Here is a 17,762-nt window from a genome sequence, read left to right as displayed (position 1 = left end):
CAGCTGAAGCGCGACTACCACTGAGCTAAGAAGGCGGCAGCTTAGCGTTTGTGAGCTATCCCCAGATTGTTACTTCATCATACTGAATCTTGCAGCCCTCGACCAGATATCGGATTTGGCACACAGCTGCTGCTGGGGGTGTCGACATTGCCGTTTTCCAAATCTCTTGAATGTTTCGCCCTTACGATCGACGACGAGCGTCGGCCCACCAAAAGTTTGCGGTCTGCACAATCCTGACCTAGTGCACAGCTTGTGGGATAGCGTGGCTCGACTGCGAAATGCGCCTTTCGGCTCCTCTCTCTGGCTACAGTGCGCTGTTGTCCACAGTGGCACTGGCGTTGCCCATGGGGCTTCATGTAAGGCGACTGCACGTCGCTCGGCCAACAGCGGCCTACTGCAGACCGACACTTAAGACACACCAAATACAAATCGACATCGAGAGACAGGCCCTGTCATATGGCACTCGCGACGTATACCCTGAAATTGAATGTAAAGAATACGTCTTTTGTAGTGGGCGTCCCTCTACTGCAGTGTCACACATGACGAATAAAAAGGACTGCACGTCGCTCGGCCAACAGCGGCCTACTGCAGACCGACACTTAAGACACACCAAATACAAATCGACATCGAGAGACAGGCCCTGTCATATGGCACTCGCGACGTATATGCTGAAATTGAATGTAAAGAATACGTCTTTTGTAGTGGGCGTCCCTCTACTGCAGTGTCACACATGACGAATAAAAAGGACTGCACGTCGCTCGGCCAACAGCGGCCTACTGCAGACCGACACTTAAGACACACCAAATACAAATCGACATCGAGAGACAGGCCCTGTCATATGGCACTCGCGACGTATATGCTGAAATTGAATGTAAAGAATACGTCTTTTGTAGTGGGCGTCCCTCTACTGCAGTGTCACACATGACGAATAAAAAGGACTGCACGTCGCTCGGCCAACAGCGGCCTACTGCAGACCGACACTTAAGACACACCAAATACAAATCGACATCGAGAGACAGGCCCTGTCATATGGCACTCGCGACGTATATGCTGAAATTGAATGTAAAGAATACGTCTTTTGTAGTGGGCGTCCCTCTACTGCAGTGTCACACATGAGGAATAAAAAGGAAAACAGTAGAACGTCTGTGTAGGGCCATGTTTTTACCTACAGTGTCACTTGGCTGAATGTGTATAAGGCTCTGTGGCATCACTCAAACGCAGCCAAAATGTCACACTAGCTGTGTATCTCTAACAAAGTTGACGTATGTCCTCACCTCGGTGCCGGTTAAAACGATTTCGCCCCCGGGTGGGCTCGAACCACCAACCTTTCCGTTAACAGCCGAACGCGCTAGCCGATTGCGCCACGGAGGCCTTGACTTTGGCACCCTTGTGCTCTGTATATCAACGCAATTCGTATACCTTCTGCAGGAATCTCGCAGAATGGTAGCATTTGCTTACGCCTCTTCACATGGATAACGTGCATGCACACTGTAGCGAGGCTCGTAAACGAATGACATCGCCAAGCATGACATTATACTACAAAATGCATACAAACCAATGTTCTGCCTATGCATTCAGAAAACCTCCGAGGCCAGTAGAATACTTGTCATAGGTTGTAGAACATCCCTTTCATTCAGTGTACTGCCATGTGTTAGATGCTGCTCGAGATAGCTCCGCTCCTTGCTGGAAGGTTTAAAAAATGAATGCCTTCTGTGAGGTTCGAACTCACGACCCCTGGTTTACGAGACCAGTGCTCTACCACTGAGCTAAGAAGGCAGCAGCTTAGCGTTTGTGAGCTATCCCCAGATTGTTACTTCATCATACTGAATCTTGCAGCCCTCGACCAGATATCGGATTTGGCACACAGCTGCTGCTGGGGGTGTCCACATTGCCGTTTTCCAAATCTCTTGAATGTTTCGCCCTTACGATCGACGACGAGCGTCGGCCCACCAAAAGTTTGCGGTCTGCACAATCCTGACCTAGTGCACAGCTTGTGGGATAGCGTGGCTCGACTGCGAAATGCGCCTTTCGGCTCCTCTCTCTGGCTACAGTGCGCTGTTGTCCACAGTGGCACTGGCGTTGCCCATGGGGCTTCATATAAGGCGACTGCACGTCGCTCGGCCAACAGCGGCCTACTGCAGACCGACACTTAAGAGACACCAAATACAAATCGACATCGAGAGACAGGCCCTGTCATATGGCACTCGCGACGTATATGCTGAAATTGAATGTAAAGAATACGTCTTTTGTAGTGGGCGTCCCTCTACTGCCGTGTCACACATGACGAATAAAAAGGAAAACAGTAGAACGTCTGTGTAGGGCCATGTTTTTACCTACAGTGTCACTTGGCTGAATGTGTATAAGGCTCTGTGGCATCACTCAAACGCAGCCAAATTGTTACACTAGCTGTGTATCTCTAACAAAGTTGACGTATGTCCTCACCTCGGTGCCGGTTAAAACGATTTCGCCCCCGGGTGGGCTCGAACCACCAACCTTTCGGTTAACAGCCGAACGCGCTAGCCGATTGCGCCACGGAGGCTTTAACTTTGGCTCCCTTGTGCTCTGTATATCAACGCAATTCGTATACCTTCTGCAGGAATCTCGCAGAATGGTAGCATTTGCTTACGCCTCTTCACATGGATAACGTGCATGCACACTGTAGCGAGGCTCGTAAACGAATGACATCGCCAAGCATGACATTATACTACAAAATGCATACAAACCAATGTTCTGCCTATGCATTCAGAAAACCTCCGAGGCCAGTAGAATACTTGTCATAGTTTGTAGAACATCCCTTTCATTCAGTGTACTGCCATGTGTTAGATGCTGCTCGAGATAGCTCCGCTCCTTGCAGGAAGGTTTAAAAAATGAATGCCTTCTGTGAGGTTCGAACTCACGACCCCTGGTTTACGAGACCAGTGCTCTACCACTTTTTTTTTCTTTTTTCTGGTTTTTTTTTTATACCGAAGTCCGACGCCTGATCCATTTTTATTTTTTTTAGTTTGATTTTTGTCCTCCTATGTGAAAGCCAAGTATCCTAGTCACTTTTTCTTTTCTTTTTTTTCGTTTTTTTTTTTTACGTTGTCTGGCCAAGCGAAGTACTTGTAATTTATCATGGACGCTTACCCTACACCAGTCTTCTCCAAAACAATATCTAGCATGTTCCCAAAGAGGCTTTTGTATTGGCGTAATGCTTTCATTCTCCAGTAGGCCGTTTCCATGTACAATTTGTAGTCTATTATGTTGTCAGGTCCCTTTACGTTTATTACATAGTTTGCGAAATGGCCTAAGAGCCACATCACACTGTTGTGTTTGGTTGCAGGGTAGTATTTTTCCTGTGGGCGTAAAAGCATCTCTGTTGTGTGATTTCGTCCACCACGGCGGGTGAGGATTCCAACTTTGGTCTTAGTCCAATCCCAGTTTCGCAGATGCCCGGCACACGTAAAGCGATGGAGGAGAGTGTCGACTAGTCCACATCGACAACAGTAATACGTGTCACTAAGCCCAATCCTTTGGAGTTTTTCGTTGGTGGCCACTATGTCATTGACGACTCTGTACCACGTGGACGTCACCTCAGAGGAGTGGATAGGGAGGTTGATATTGGTCCATACATTGTGCCATAAAATGGCCGGATATTGTACTTCGATTTTACTTGGGATGTCAGATGTGTCCCAGTGTTCTAATAGTTTCTTGGAAGTTATGTTGGTCGCGCGGAGAATGTCATCACCTAAGTAGCTGATGTCTACGTAAAATTCTCGTATATGCTTTAACTTATAGTTCAGTTTTCCCACGTTGATCGGTGGTTTCATGCATTCTGGCCGGACTACCTGGAATAGTTGAGAAGTGACGTTACTGTGGGCAAGATTAATCATAAATAAGGTTCTTTTTAAGTACAACGCTCTCGCTTTCCTCGCAATGTTAGTGAGTTCTAAACCCCCTGCTGCCCTCGAATGGGTCAGGGTGACGAGTCGCACTTTAAAAAGATTCCCTTTCCAGACTTGTCTATTAGCCAGTCTCATGATGAGTTTGGCTTGCATTCTAGGTACTGGAAAGATCTGTGCAACGTAATACGCTTTAGAGAAAACATAGGTGTTTATGATTCGAATTGTCTGCAGGAGATTCGTAGAGCGCCAGCTAAGTTCACGCAGCGCTCCTCGTATCTTGTTGGTTGTCTCTCTCCAGTTGGTTGCTGTCATCTTCATGGGGCACTTGTTGAAGCTTATGCCTAACGTCTTGTGATGGTCCACCAGAGTGGCCCAAGAGATATGTACGTCCTCGAAGCCTCGAAGATTCAACAACTTACTCTTTTGTGCGTTAATCTTCGCACCTGATGCTCTATTGTAGTTATCAATCTCCGCTTTGAGGATGGCTATTTCACCGCCGTGTCGTATGACAACTCCTACGTCATCGGCGTAAGCTCTGGCGGGTATGGTGACCCCAGAAACTGTCACTCCAGTCAATCGTCCATTGATCTGTCGTAGAAAAGGTTCCAACGAGAGAACATATAACAACATTGACAGCGGGCTGCCCTGCGGAACGCCCCTCCGAACATGAATGACTTTCGTAGACTGTCCATTTACAATGATTTTCGCCGTAATTCCAGTCATCAGTTGATGAATGATACGCACCGCACGATCCGAAAACCCCAGCTGCTGCAAAACAAGTTCCACGTATCGATGACTGACATGGTCAAAGGCCTTGCAGAAGTGTAGGAATAAGATCGCGCATTTAATATTTGTAACTGCAGCAACAGAAATCAAATCACGAAATTCAGAGATGGTAGTCATTATTGTCCGTCCAGGAAAACAGGCTTGATGGGTGTGGATAACTTTCCGGAGTAGGGGAGTCATCCGTTCTTTAACCGCCCTTGCTAATGTTTTATAGTCATAATTCATGAGCATGAGAGGACGAAAGTTATCGATTTTCTGGTGGCCCGTGATTTTCGGTATCAAGACAAGTTTGCCCTCTTTGAGTTCTGATGGAATTGCACCTCCTCTCACGAGTTCATTAATGACCTCAGTAAACACTGTTCCAATGATATGCCAATACCGTTGATAAAACTCTTTAGGAATACCGTCTGGACCCGCCGATTTATTTGGAAGAGATGTCTTTACCAGGTCGAACACCTCGTCGACTGTGAAGTCAACAAACAAGGAATTATTGTCATCTATGGTGAGTAAATTACGTAATGAGTTGATGACTTCAAAGCCATCACAGTTATCAGACTGGTCCTCGTTGTAGAGCAATTCGTAATGCCGATGGAGTGCACGGACAATGTCACCTTGGTCTGTGAGTACCCTACCGTCTTCTAGTTTGAGATCCTCAAGAAAAGTACGTCGCCAATTAGACTGATGTTTCATCAAATGGTACATTGAAGTTGTTTCATCCTCCAAGAGAGATTTTGCTTTTGATTTGATTTTCAATCCGTCTAACCGTTTCCGTGTGATGCTTAAAAGTTTGGCTTTTACTCGTTTGATCCGTGCTAGGTGAGTGCCTGACCTATGTGACTTTTCATGGAGTTCTCGTAAAACCGTGTAGTAGAATTCAATAGTCCGTTTTTCTGCCATACTTTTGTGAAAACTGTAATTTTTTAACGTTTGTCGCAACTTCACCTTAGCAATTTTGACCCACCACTCGGTTTTGGTTCCGTAATTCTGAATTGATCTTAAACATTTCGTCCACGTGTCGAGAACGCAATCTTCAAGATCGTCATCTTTCAAATGCGCGATATTGAGGGTCCATTGGTTGCGGTATGCGCGAGTGGACTGCTTGACCAATGTTATGGAAACGGAGAGAGCGCAATGGTCGGAAAAATACGTGGGGATGACGTCCGCATTTAGTACGTGAGTGCTAATATTCTCAGAGACATATATTCGATCAATGCGACTACATGAGGCCGAAGTAAGAAACGTATATTTGACTAACGTAGGGAAGAGGACTTCCCAGGCATCCTTGTATCGCATAGTTTTAAGTAAGTCATGAAGCTCCTGAGAATAATTAAAATGTGGAGTCTGGTCTTTCCGATGGACAACACAATTGAAATCACCTCCAACAATGACCTTGATAGGATTCTTCCGAAGCAAATACACAACATCTTCCTTGAAGAATTTGGCCCTCTCTGACTTTTTAGTGGTACCCGATGGAACATAAACATTTAAAATCGTGACATCATAAACTTGACAACTTAAGCCTCTTCCGGATTCAAGTTTATCCAGTATCACTACTGGTATCCCGACACGACTCATTATAGCAGTTCCTGTACTATCGTCTGATGAGACGTTGAAAAAAGCGTTAAAGCCAGGTATATGAAAATCAGTAAACATGACTTCTTGCAACAAAATTATGTCCGCCTCCGATTCGTAAATAAATTGTTTCAAAGATAATTTTTTAAAGTCCGAAGTAGTTCTGTTGATATTGAGAGTTACAATGTTATAAGTTTGACTCATTATGTCAAACTAGCGACACGCACTTGTATTCGTGTAGGTGGGGCACCGTACACTATATATCTGAGAGTATAAGAACGCCCAATGAAGTGCACATAATCATGTAGGCTCAATTCAGGCGGTAATGCTGCTAAGTTTGTGCATCGGTGGCAACTATAGACGTCGTGGGCGGACCTGCAGGACAATCGGCGTCGGCGTTCTCGAAGTGCCCCTGGGGGGGTGCTACTATGCCTTCAGGTGATTTTCTTTCTAATTTAGCCGCTTCGCGCCGTATCTGACTTCGACTGTGAGTTACGTTCGGCGGAGGATTCAACCGGCGTCGTTGAGGATCTTGAGTCATGGCATGAGTTTGAGAAACACCTTTATGCTGCGAAACTTGTTGCCTACTGTGACTATCACGTGGGGGATCTGGCAAATCCTGTGCCATAAGTTGCCGTTCCGCGGTATTGGAAACTGTCACGTCACTGGCAGTCGCCACATCAGGCCGCTCAGTAACGGGAAAAGAAGATTCACATTCCTGCCCCTCGGCCTCTGCTGTCGCTTTGGGAGAGCTTTCTGTCCCAACCTGGACAGTAGCAGGTGCAGGCATCGCAACAGCTACTGCAGATACCTTAACATTCCCGCCCTGAGACGTGGATTCGACCTCCATAACGTTCACTTCTGACCCGCAGTCACCAGAATAGGATTTTTGCTTTTGAACAGGGTGCGCTTGGTTAGATTCTTCCACATCTGAGGAGTCACTAACTGAGTCATGAGGTCTCTTATGACTGGAATTGTTCCGGTCACTAGCAGCCGTGTCAGAGTGCGCGTCGACAGAAGACGCCGTAAGTTGATTGCCATCGAGCGTAATAGGTTCGGTACGAATTGCGGAAGGTGAAGTAGCAGCAGGCTGTTCAACTTTACCATTCATCAGAACGTCACTGAACGTCAGCCGCTGCCTCCTCTGCAGAGTGTTTTTAAGGAAAATACGCGACGCGGACAATCCTGACGCAGATGTCCACTCTCATTACAAATATGACAGGTGGGCGTCTGACCGGCATAGGTGGCTAGTACATTGTACCCACAAACCATAATATGTGACGGAATGCTGACTTTAACATGCATCTCTACAGATCTCACTCCACTGTAGCATTGCAACCGGTGTTCACGAGACCACAACTCATTCCTAATAGTCCTAACCTCGCCATATGCAGATAAGACCTCTCGCAGATAGCAATTCTCTACTTCGGGTGGCAAGTTAAACACTCTCACATCTTTGTACTCGAGATCAGCAGTAGAAATTGTAACAGTACTCACTGTTCCATCACGGTGAAGAAAGTCGATCGTGCCACCATGGTTTGCCAGTAAACGCTCCATCACAAGAGGGTCCAGCAGTTTGACGAAAAGCAATACTGCTCCAGATCGTAATAAGCAGTATGCACTTGCTGCGACGTAATGCCAACAACATCCACAATGCAGTCGTGCACTTCAAGGGAGCTTGGTTGAACGGACCTGGTGGACTTGTCAAACTGAAACTTGATTGTATTCTTCCTTGGAAATAAACGTGACATGTCGCTAATCAACCCGCCAAGGGCTAATAGCACTTATACTTGACAAAACACAACTGACAAACGACACAACACGGAACTGAAACACGGAACGGGAACACAACACGCGATGAGAGACAAACAGCAAAACGTAAACACCGCTAGGGACTCGGAGCTCGTGACACTTCCTCACTCCAGCGCGTCTCAAGCGGAACTGCACCACTGAGCTAAGAAGGCGGCAGCTTAGCGTTTGTGAGCTATCCCCAAATTGTTACTTCATCATACTGAATCTTGCAGCCCTCGACCAGATATCGGATTTGGCACACAGCTGCTGCTGGGGTTGTCCAAATTGCCGTTTTCCAAATCTCTTGAATGTTTCGCCCTTACGATCGACGACGAGCGTCGGGCCAGCAAAAGTTTGCGGTCTGCGCAATCCTGACCTAGTGCACAGCTTGTGGGATAGCGTGGCTCGACTGCCAAAATGCGCCTTTCGGCTCCTCTCTCTGGCTACAGTATGCTGTTGTCCACAGTGGCACTGGCGTTGCCCATGGGGCTTCATGTAAGGCGACTGCACGTCGCTCGGCCAACAGCGGCCTATGCAGACCGACACTTAAGACACACCAAATACAAATCGACATCGAGAGACAGGCCCTGTCATATGGCACTCGCGACGTATACGCTGAAATTGAATGTAAAGAATACGTCTTTTGTGGTGGGCGTCACTCTACTGCAGTGTCACACATGACGAATAAAAAGGAAAACAGCAGAACGTTGAAACGTCCCCTTTGAACAATTATACAGGACTGTGCTTAAACTGACACACAATATTTTTAGCGCAACGCAATCTGACTTTCAAAAATCCCTACAAAAGAATGGCCCTGACTAACATTAAACTATACCTTTCACAAATCACTAAATCACTTACCTCACAATAATCTTCGTTTCTCCCACTACTGCAATACAGCAAGCGCCACTACTGCCAGCTAAATAAAAGATTCAAACTACTAAGGGCACTAACTACTGATAGGGATAGTTAGCAAATGAAAGATATTAATAGAGAACAAACAATGTATTTACCTTGATATCATCATATATAAATATAGCAGTTCATGACAAATTTCAAAAACTCCGCCATCTCTCTCCCCACATCCACCACTGCTGGCGGCTCACCTCCAACTGCGCAACGCTACGCGCTGTTCACATCCAGCTGCCGCTGCCCAACACTACAATGGCGAGTATTACAACAATGCAAAGCAGCCACAGACTGCACACAGCACAGCCAGTGATTTTCATATAGAGGTGGCGTTACTAATAAAAATCCTAAACAGCCTACTTACATAGAGAAAACATAAACAGCCTACTTACATAGAGAAAACATAAACAGCCTACTTACATAGCCCCCATGCTCCCCACAAAAATTTTTACAAATTGGATGGGGCAGTGGCCAATACAGATTTGAAAAAATTTTTCATAATTACAATAACAAAGAAATCAAATGCTCACACTTATTGATATTATGTTGGTCAAAAGCTAAAATTGTCTCACAGTCCATAAAGACAGTCCTAATCGTACATCATAACAGTAATTACAGGTTTTTTTTCACAAAGTCTCATTAGTAAAAGAAATTGCACACAGAAGTAGTGGATTTCCATGCAGTCTTGAAGAAGTAGTGTTGTCCTTCCAACGGAAAGACAGTGCTGACTCTTGACATGCTGACAGATAACGGGCCACAACAGAGCAAACCCACAGCAGAGTCAGTCGTAGTTTGGAAGAATATTGGTAGGTAGGTCATCACAGAGCAGACCCACTGTAGTCCTGGTAGAGAGTATGGTATTGGTGGGCCACCAGAGGTGCAGACCCACTGTAGTCCTTGTAGAGATAATGGTATTGATGGATCATCAAAGTAAGTAGGCTGTTTATGTTTTCTCTATGTAAGTAGGCTGTTTATGTTTTCTCTATGTAAGTAGGCTGTTTAGGTTTTTTATTGGTAACGCCACCTCTGTATGACAATCACTGGCTGTGCTGTGGGCAGTCTGTGTCTGCTTTGCATTGTTGTAATACTCGCCATTGTAGTGTTAGGCAGCTGGCTGTGAACAGCGCGTAGCGTTGCGCAGTTGGAGGTGAGCCGCAAGCAGTGATGGATGTGGGGAGAGAGATGGCGAAGTTTTGCAATTTGTCATGAACTGATATATATATATTATGACTTGTGATGATATTAAGGTAAATACATTGTTTGTTCTCTATTAATATCTTTCATTTGCTAACTATCCCTATCAGTAGTTAGTGCCTTCAGTAGTTTGAATCTTTTATTTAGCTGGCAGTAGTGGCGCTCGCTGTATTGCAGTAGCTTGAGCAGCGAAGATTTTTGTGAGGTAAGTGATTTGTGAAAGGTATAGTTTAATGTTAGTCAGGGCCATTCTTTTGTAGGGATTATTGAAAGTCAGATTGCGTTGCGCTAACAAAATATTGTGTGTCAGTTTAAGCACAGTCATGTATAATTGTTCAAAGGGGACGTTTCATATGGCGTCTGTGTAGGGCCATGTTTTTACCTACAGTGTCACCTGGCTGAATGTGTATAAGGCTCTGTGGCATCACTCAAACACAGCCAAATTGTCACACTAGCTGTGCATCTCTAACAAAGTTGACGTATGTCCTCACCTCGGTGCCGGTTAAAACGATTTCGCCCCCGGGTGGGCTCGAACCACCAACCTTTCGGTTAACAGCCGAACGCGCTAGCCGATTGCGCCACGGAGGCCTTGACTTTGGCTCCCTTGCGCTCTGTATATCAACGCGAGTGGTAGCATTTGCTTACGCCTCTTCACATGGATAACGTGCATGCACACTGTAGCGAGGCTCGTAAACGAATGACATCGCCAAGCATGACATTATACTACAAAATGCATACAAACCAATGTTCTGCCTATGAATTCAGAAAACCTCTGAGGCCAGTAGAATACTTGTCATAGGTTGTAGAACATCCCTTTCATTCAGTGTACTGCCATGTGTTAGATGTTGCTCGAGATAGCTCCGCTCCTTGCAGGAAGGTGTAAAAAATGAATGCCTTCTGTGAGGTTCGAACTCACGACCCCTGGTTTACGAGACCAGTGCTCTACCACTGAGCTAAGAAGGCGGCAGCTTAGCGTTTGTGAGCTATCCCCAAATTGTTACTTCATCATACTGAATCTTGCAGCCCTCGACCAGATATTGGATTTGGCACACAGCTGCTGCTGGGGTTGTCCTAATTGCCGTTTTCCAAATCTCTTGAATGTTTCGCCCTCACGATCGACGACGAGCTTCGGGCCAGCAAAAGTTTGCGGTCTGCGCAATCCTGACCTAGTGCACAGCTTGTGGGATAGCGTGGCTCGACTGCGAAATGCGCCTTTCGGCTCCTCTCTCTGGCTACAGTATGCTGTTGTCCACAGTGGCGCTGGCGTTGCCCATGGGGCTTCATGTAAGGCGACTGCACGTCGCTCGGCCAACAGCGGCCTACTGCAGACCGACACTTAAGAGACACCAAATACAAATCGACATCGAGAGACAGGCCCTGTCATATGGCACTCGCGACGTATACGCTGAAATTGAATGTAAAGAATACGTCTTTTGTGGTGGGCGTCACTCTACTGCAGTGTCACACATGACGAATAAAAAGGAAAACAGCAGAACGTTGAAACGTCCCCTTTGAACAATTATACAGGACTGTGCTTAAACTGACACACAATATTTTTAGCGCAACGCAATCTGACTTTCAAAAATCCCTACAAAAGAATGGCCCTGACTAACATTAAACTATACCTTTCACAAATCACTAAATCACTTACCTCACAATAATCTTCGTTTCTCCCACTACTGCAATACAGCAAGCGCCACTACTGCCAGCTAAATAAAAGATTCAAACTACTAAGGGCACTAACTACTGATAGGGATAGTTAGCAAATGAAAGATATTAATAGAGAACAAACAATGTATTTACCTTGATATCATCATATATAAATATAGCAGTTCATGACAAATTTCAAAAACTCCGCCATCTCTCTCCCCACATCCACCACTGCTGGCGGCTCACCTCCAACTGCGCAACGCTACGCGCTGTTCACATCCAGCTGCCGCTGCCCAACACTACAATGGCGAGTATTACAACAATGCAAAGCAGCCACAGACTGCACACAGCACAGCCAGTGATTTTCATATAGAGGTGGCGTTACTAATAAAAATCCTAAACAGCCTACTTACATAGAGAAAACATAAACAGCCTACTTACATAGAGAAAACATAAACAGCCTACTTACATAGCCCCCATGCTCCCCACAAAAATTTTTACAAATTGGATGGGGCAGTGGCCAATACAGATTTGAAAAAATTTTTCATAATTACAATAACAAAGAAATCAAATGCTCACACTTATTGATATTATGTTGGTCAAAAGCTAAAATTGTCTCACAGTCCATAAAGACAGTCCTAATCGTACATCATAACAGTAATTACAGGTTTTTTTTCACAAAGTCTCATTAGTAAAAGAAATTGCACACGGAAGTAGTGGATTTCCATGCAGTCTTGAAGAAGTAGTGTTGTCCTTCCAACGGAAAGACAGTGCTGACTCTTGACATGCTGACAGATAACGGGCCACAACAGAGCAAACCCACAGCAGAGTCAGTCGTAGTTTGGAAGAATATTGGTAGGTAGGTCATCACAGAGCAGACCCACTGTAGTCCTGGTAGAGAGTATGGTATTGGTGGGCCACCAGAGGTGCAGACCCACTGTAGTCCTTGTAGAGATAATGGTATTGATGGATCATCAAAGTAAGTAGGCTGTTTATGTTTTCTCTATGTAAGTAGGCTGTTTATGTTTTCTCTATGTAAGTAGGCTGTTTAGGTTTTTTATTGGTAACGCCACCTCTGTATGACAATCACTGGCTGTGCTGTGGGCAGTCTGTGTCTGCTTTGCATTGTTGTAATACTCGCCATTGTAGTGTTAGGCAGCTGGCTGTGAACAGCGCGTAGCGTTGCGCAGTTGGAGGTGAGCCGCAAGCAGTGATGGATGTGGGGAGAGAGATGGCGAAGTTTTGCAATTTGTCATGAACTGATATATATATATTATGACTTGTGATGATATTAAGGTAAATACATTGTTTGTTCTCTATTAATATCTTTCATTTGCTAACTATCCCTATCAGTAGTTAGTGCCTTCAGTAGTTTGAATCTTTTATTTAGCTGGCAGTAGTGGCGCTCGCTGTATTGCAGTAGCTTGAGCAGCGAAGATTTTTGTGAGGTAAGTGATTTGTGAAAGGTATAGTTTAATGTTAGTCAGGGCCATTCTTTTGTAGGGATTATTGAAAGTCGGATTGCGTTGCGCTAACAAAATATTGTGTGCCAGTTTAAGCACAGTCATGTATAATTGTTCAAAGGGGACGTTTCATATGGCGTCTGTGTAGGGCCATGTTTTTACCTACAGTGTCACCTGGCTGAATGTGTATAAGGCTCTGTGGCATCACTCAAACACAGCCAAATTGTCACACTAGCTGTGCATCTCTAACAAAGTTGACGTATGTCCTCACCTCGGTGCCGGTTAAAACGATTTCGCCCCCGGGTGGGCTCGAACCACCAACCTTTCGGTTAACAGCCGAACGCGCTAGCCGATTGCGCCACGGAGGCCTTGACTTTGGCTTCCTTGCGCTCTGTATATCAACGCGAGTGGTAGCATTTGCTTACGCCTCTTCACATGGATAACGTGCATGCACACTGTAGCGAGGCTCGTAAACGAATGACATCGCCAAGCATGACATTATACTACAAAATGCATACAAACCAATGTTCTGCCTATGAATTCAGAAAACCTCTGAGGCCAGTAGAATACTTGTCATAGGTTGTAGAACATCCCTTTCATTCAGTGTACTGCCATGTGTTAGATGTTGCTCGAGATAGCTCCGCTCCTTGCAGGAAGGTGTAAAAAATGAATGCCTTCTGTGAGGTTCGAACTCACGACCCCTGGTTTACGAGACCAGTGCTCTACCACTTTTTTTTTTTTTTTTTTTTTTTTTTTTTTTTTTTTTATTTTGATATATAAGACCAGTGCTCTGCCCCCTTTTTTTTTTTTTTTTTTTTTTTTTTTTTTTTTTTTTTTTAACGGAGAAACAAAAATTGGAGGAGCTGGGATTTGAACCCAGGACTTTCTGCATGCGAAGCAGACACTCTACCACATTTTTTTTTTTTTTTAAATGCCTGCAATTCAGTCTCAGCTCATTATGAGCAAATGAAAGCGTAATTATTATTCCTCTAACAAATATATCTATTGAAAAAAAATATTAAGGAACATCCACAACACAGCCACTTCAAAAGAAGTACACTACTGAAATTAAAATCCTAAAACATGACTATATAATGTAGACTGCTTTGTGAAATAATGATTTAAAAAAAAAAAAAAAAAAAAAAACACGGAAACTTCAGTCCTGGTGTAGAGAAGAAACATACATAAAGGCGGCAAATCCAGAAACAGTATAAAAGAAAATGGCTCACAGAGGTGACCTTAGCCAACACCCTCTCTTTCAAATGTCAGGCTAAGCATATTGGCAAAATCATCTCGGAGGCCTGGCAATCGTAAGCGCTGCCAGTAAGCAGTAAGCATGTACTGCCGAAACGCTAGGTGTCCATCCTCTTCATGACAACTGTTGACAAAATGTACGAAATGGCCAATCAACCACATGACGGTATGGAGCTTCGTTCGCGGAAAAAAGGAAGAATCGGGCCGGACGATGATGTCAATAGTATAAGCGGCTTCAGCAGACCTAGTGACAAAGGCAAGTTGTTTCCTGAGCCAACGCCAATTAGCAAGGTGCCCACAGCAGGTGAATCGATGTTCAAGGGTATCCACGAGACCACACCGAGTACAGGTGTCCGTGTCAGAAAGACCAATACGGTGCAGTCGTACATTGGTGGGAACCAAATTATTTATTACCCTATACCACGTGGACGCCACGGCCATAGAGTGGATCGGCAGACTAACATTCTTCCAGACGTTCCTCCAGGACACAGATGGAGACGCCAGTTCTATTGGATTGGGACCGGCCAGCCCCTCCCAGCGGGCAATCAAGCCCTTGGTCGTTGGCACCGGTCGCCGCAAGAAGACGTCACCGAGGTAACTCACCGCAATGTAAAATTCCCGAATGTGTTTCAACTTAAAATTTAGGCGTCCGACATCGACAGGTGGAGCAAGGCTCGCCGGACGCACAACAGTAAAAAGCCTGGATGTAATCGAAGTCACTTCTTGCGTAACAATTAGAGTCGTTCGGCGGACGTACAAAGCAGACGCCTTGCGAGTAATGTCAGAGAGGCCCAAGCCTCCGGAGAGACGCGGTTTCGTCATTACCTCGTAACGTAACTTGAATAGATGGCCCTTCCATATAAACCTGCTAGACAATTGGCGCAACCTTTTCGCCACCATCATGGGAAGTGGGAACAGCTGAGCAACATAATAAGCTTTACATAGAACGTAGGTGTCTAAAATTCTGACTTTTTGCAAAATGGTAGCAGAGCGCTGCTCATGGACCATCAGAGCCCCCTGTATCTTCTCGGTGACCGATTTCCAATTGAGAGCCGCCATTTTTAGAGGACACCGATCAATGATAATCCCCAAGGACGTATGGCGATCGACAACAGTGGCCCAAGGGACGTCAGCATCGCGAAATCCTCGAATATCAAGGAACTTACATTTACCCTGATTGAGACGCGCTCCAGAGACACGACAGTATGCATCAACTGCCCCTTTCAACAACGGGATATCATCACGTTGACGGAGGAGAACAACGACATCATCCGCATATGCCTTAACCGAGAGCTTCCCACCAGAGAGGGACATACCCTGAAGCTTGAGAGCAATAGTCCGAAGCAGCGGTTCCAGGGACAATACGAATAAAGACATAGAGAGCGGACTACCCTGAGGCACTCCGCGGCGGATAGCAATGGGCGGCGTCAGCTGCCCATTGACTGACACCCGAGCTGTTATTCCCCTATACAAATTGCCAAGAACACCACGTGATGAAGCGTTAAAACCTATTGTACCTAAAACACGATCTAAAAACACATGACTGACGTGATCAAAAGCCTTATGAAAATCAAGGAAGGCAAAGGCACAATGTACGTTTGTAACCGCCGCAACCGAGACAACATCCCGATATTCGGCTACTGGTGTCAGAATAGATCTATCATGAAAACAACATTGATGTGCACCAATCACACCCCGAAGCAGAGAGGACAACCGGCTATTGAGCGCTCTAGCAGCTGTCTTGTAGTCAAAATTCAGCAATGTGAGCGGACGAAGATTGGCAGCAGATAAACGACCAGAGGACTTCGGGATTAAAACAATTTTCCCTACTTTAAAATCGGCAGGCACATCCATCCCCCTGACAATCTCATTTAAAATCTGCGTAAAAATGCCACCCAAAAGAGGCCAAAAACGGAGATAAAATTCTTTAGGCAGGCCGTCTGGACCCGGCGATTTACTGGACGGAGAGCGAGCAATAAAATCGAAAACCTCATCTACCTGGAACTCCCGGAGAAATTCGCCGTTCGCGTCAGGCGTGATCGTCGCAGTTAGATCCCCAAGGACATCATCCGAAAGAGACTCACCAGAATCATCGGCAGAATAGAGACTAGCGTAATACTGATGGAGAGCACGAACCATTTCCTCCTGTGCAATAAGCTGCCGTCCATCATCCACCGTAAGAGAAGAGATGAAGGAGCGACGACGACGAGTCTGATGCCGTAGCAGGTGGTACAAGGATGTCAGCTCACCTTCAATAAGAGAGTGAGGTTTCGACTTAACTCGCAGACCATGCATCTGTCGTCGTTTAAGGCTCAAGAGCTTGGCTTTAATACGACGAACATCATGGATCCGCAGAGGAGAGGTACCCGCCGCGTCATATAGTTCACGCAGGACAGAGTAGTAATATTCATACGTGTTCTTAAAATCACGCGCCCTTGCAGCACAGTAAAAAATCAAAGTCTGACGAATCTTGGGCTTGGCAAACGCAGTCCACCAAACCAGCAAGGAGGGGTATCGCGGGACAGAGCGAAGACATCGCTCCCACACGCCACTTATAACATCATCCATAGCACTGTCGGCAAGGTGGGAAACATTTAACATCCACTGGGAACGATAAAGTTTTGCAGGTTGGTGACTAAGATTTACAGTTGCAGTAAAAGCACAATGGTCAGAAAAACTAGTAGGAATAACATCGACAGAAAGAATTTTATCACATAAAAAAATCAGATAAATAGAATCTGTCGAGTCTACTGCATGAGGACGCGGTAAAAAACGTATATTTCACCAGGGTTGGATATTTGTGTTCCCAAACATCACGCAGATGCATCGTACGAACTAAGTCATGTAAATCACGGCAATAATTAAAATTGGGGGACTGGTCTGCAGGGCGTAAAACACAATTAAAATCGCCTCCGAGCAGGAGACTCCGAGGACTCTGGCGCAAAAGATAAATAAGCTCTTCTTTATAAAAGCGCGATCGAGCCACAGTGTGACCCGAACCAGAGGGGGCATACAAAACAACGAGGCGGAGATCAAAAAGACGACAACCAATCCCACGGCCAGAGTCAAGGAATTCAATGTCAGTAATAGGAATGCCCTCTCGAAAGAAAAGAGCAGTTCCTGTTGAATATTCCGGCGCGACATTAAAAACAGTTTGAAATCCAGGTAGAGAGAGATCAGAAAACAACACTTCCTGCAAGAACACTACGTCCGCACAGGCGTCGTAAATAAACTGCCGCAAAGAGGCAATGCGAACGTC

At 45.5% G+C, this 17,762-nt stretch overlaps 6 non-coding genes across 6 annotated transcripts; all 6 read right to left on the bottom strand.

Moving 5' to 3' along the window:
* Positions 1-1,297: 1,297 nt before the first annotated feature.
* On the bottom strand, positions 1,298-1,371 carry Trnan-guu (transfer RNA asparagine (anticodon GUU)). Its single transcript has one exon. It is a non-coding gene; the product is annotated as a tRNA-Asn (tRNA).
* Positions 1,372-1,704: 333 nt separating this feature from the next.
* Positions 1,705-1,776, bottom strand: Trnat-cgu (transfer RNA threonine (anticodon CGU)). Its single transcript has one exon. It is a non-coding gene; the product is annotated as a tRNA-Thr (tRNA).
* Positions 1,777-2,465: 689 nt separating this feature from the next.
* Trnan-guu (transfer RNA asparagine (anticodon GUU)) lies at positions 2,466-2,539 on the bottom strand. The gene has a single exon. It is a non-coding gene; the product is annotated as a tRNA-Asn (tRNA).
* Positions 2,540-10,650: 8,111 nt separating this feature from the next.
* Positions 10,651-10,724, bottom strand: Trnan-guu (transfer RNA asparagine (anticodon GUU)). The gene has a single exon. It is a non-coding gene; the product is annotated as a tRNA-Asn (tRNA).
* A 303-nt stretch (positions 10,725-11,027) lies between these two features.
* On the bottom strand, positions 11,028-11,099 carry Trnat-cgu (transfer RNA threonine (anticodon CGU)). Its single transcript has one exon. It is a non-coding gene; the product is annotated as a tRNA-Thr (tRNA).
* Positions 11,100-13,543: 2,444 nt separating this feature from the next.
* Positions 13,544-13,617, bottom strand: Trnan-guu (transfer RNA asparagine (anticodon GUU)). The gene has a single exon. It is a non-coding gene; the product is annotated as a tRNA-Asn (tRNA).
* Between the last annotated feature and the right edge of the window lie 4,145 nt (positions 13,618-17,762).

Source organism: Schistocerca serialis, chromosome 6, assembly GCF_023864345.2.
Source record: "Schistocerca serialis cubense isolate TAMUIC-IGC-003099 chromosome 6, iqSchSeri2.2, whole genome shotgun sequence".
Taxonomy (NCBI): Eukaryota; Metazoa; Arthropoda; class Insecta; order Orthoptera; family Acrididae; genus Schistocerca; species Schistocerca serialis.
This window is presented reverse-complemented; position numbering and strand designations above follow the sequence as displayed.